The following is a 2105-nucleotide window of genomic DNA, read 5'->3' as shown; positions in this document are numbered from 1 at the left end:
AAGAGAAAGAAAGAAAGAAAGAAAAAAGGAAAGAAAGAAAGAAAGAAGGAGAAAACTTGTCATGATAATTAAATAAGATGCTGTGAAAACTTCAGGCACAGAGGGACACTTCATCTGGGGAAGGAAATGGATGGGCCGTTAGCAGCTCATCTGGGACAGGTGGGGTGGGCAGAGGCCCAGGTCTGAGCATCTGGTGCAGTGGGAGAGCCTGGCTACTGCGGGAAGGTCTCCAGGTGCTTCTCAAACCAGTGGCAGCACCTCAGCAGGGGCCTCCTCACTTCTGACCTCTGTGTGAAGTTTCAGCCACCACTGTGGTATGGATCTCCTCAGAGGAGGAGAACTGGCTGAACCGTCTTCCTGGAGCCTCAGACCCTCTCAGGGGCCTGGGTCTGAGCAGTGGGTGATGGCTGAGCAACCAGTCCCCAGAGAAAATGCCATCTCTTTCCTGTCAGCGTGAACCCTCACATTTACATCGTTGCCAAGCTGGAAATCACAGTAAACTCCCCTCAGTAGCCCCGACAGCCCCTGAAGAGAGAGGAGAAAAAAGCTCAGCCCAGTCCAGGAAACAAAGTTCCTTCTGTTGCAAGACATGGGCTTCTGTTCAAGTCCCGGGGGTCCCTGTGGCTGCAGTGGACTGAGCTGGGCCCGGCAAGTGGGGTTTACCACGTGGTCAGGGGCGGCCCCCCAAGGCCTGGCCTTGTTTCCCACCATGGGAGAGGGGCAGCCCCCAGCCTGGCCAGGGCATCCATCGAGGGGCTGATCCTGCCAGCCCGGTGGGATCCCAGGGGCCTGAATGCCTCCCCTGTCCCAGGGGGTCAGTGCTTCCCACCCCCTGCCCTGGGAGCCCTGGTCAAGGGCACATCACATCCCTTGCCAAACTGAAGCCCAGTGTGTGCCCAGAGTCTGCCTCCTTCAGAACAGTCTTCCTTTTCACTGCCCTGCTCAGGAAATCGAAAAGGTTAAAATTTCCATCTTCTGTCTTAATTCCTGCTGTGACTCAGTCTCTGACAGGAGTCTTTTTTTTCCCACCTTCCGGGGCGGAGTCTGAGCTGGGGATTCAAAGCAGAGAGGCTGACAACATGGAGCAGTTTGGATGTGCCGCTGGACAAGGCCATTTTGCCACCTCCACCCCAACGTGGCCACGGGGACAGGCAGCCCTGGGCCCAGGGCCCGAGAGACCCTTGATCTCATGCAGGTTGGAGAAGCAGGTGAGCCTGGCAGCATCCCTGTCCCGGTCTCTCTGCCTCCCTGCAAGGTACCACGGACACTCGCCCTCCCTTGCTCTATTTCTTCATCAGCCCGGCCTGCCCTCCCTCATTACCTCATGGCTCTGCTCTCTGCTTTCTCAGGTGACAGCTCATTTACAGAGAAACCCTTGCAGTGTGGGTGGGGACTTGTGGAGATGCCATAACTTAACCCTGGAAGGCTCTAGGGCCTCCAGGGCATTGACGAGGCCGACCCCCAGGAGTCTGAGTACCTCTGGTCCTGGGCTTTCTCACTCACTCTGACTTCTTGGGAAATAAGGACTTTTTCCCCAGCAGGGGCTTCAGGTCAGCTTTCCCTTACTTTAATTTTTCAAACTAAGAGGCTTCTCACAGGACCTCTGTGGCATCCAGGCTTTTATTTTGGATAGGGGCCCAGGGTTCTGAAGTAACTGCCTGCAGCTGGGTGCGGACCCTGAGATGGGGGAGCAGTGCTTCATGGTCATGAGGCCCTCAAGATTTGGGAAAACGTGTGCTCTGAGTTGACTTGCAGAGTGTCTGGGGCCTCATGGTGAGTGTTTCTGCGGTGACTCAGGCCAGCCTATCTTTGGTCTGAAGATATTTTAACCTGGGGGACTTCTCTGGCACTAACGTCTGTGGGTTCAAATAAGGCAACTTTCAGATAGTAGAGTCAGAGAGAAATCATAATCAACTGGAACCATCAGTGGAAGTGAGACGAATTCTAAATTTGTGAGGAAATAATAAGTGAGGAAAGTCTAAATTTTCAGCCGGAAGTAAATTGTTCCACAGCTATTGTGGTTTTTGCTGCAATGTGGACATCCTGAAGGGTGTTTTGCCTCATTTAGGAATGCAAAAAAAAAAAAAAAAAAAAAAAAAAAAAAA

The 2105-nt window shown here is 53.1% G+C and overlaps 1 long non-coding RNA gene across 2 annotated transcripts in view; it reads left to right on the top strand.

Moving 5' to 3' along the window:
- The first annotated feature begins 1619 nt into the window (after window positions 1–1619).
- The window catches only part of LOC125917501 (uncharacterized), a 21633-nt gene continuing 21147 nt past the window's right edge, over window positions 1620–2105 (top strand). For both annotated transcript variants that reach the window (XR_007456207.1, XR_007456208.1), the window contains exon 1: window positions 1620–1773. This is a non-coding gene — a long non-coding RNA (uncharacterized LOC125917501). The remainder of the gene's footprint in view (window positions 1774–2105) is intronic.

Source organism: Panthera uncia, unplaced genomic scaffold, assembly GCF_023721935.1.
Source record: "Panthera uncia isolate 11264 unplaced genomic scaffold, Puncia_PCG_1.0 HiC_scaffold_1934, whole genome shotgun sequence".
Taxonomy (NCBI): domain Eukaryota; kingdom Metazoa; phylum Chordata; class Mammalia; order Carnivora; family Felidae; genus Panthera; species Panthera uncia.
This window is presented reverse-complemented; position numbering and strand designations above follow the sequence as displayed.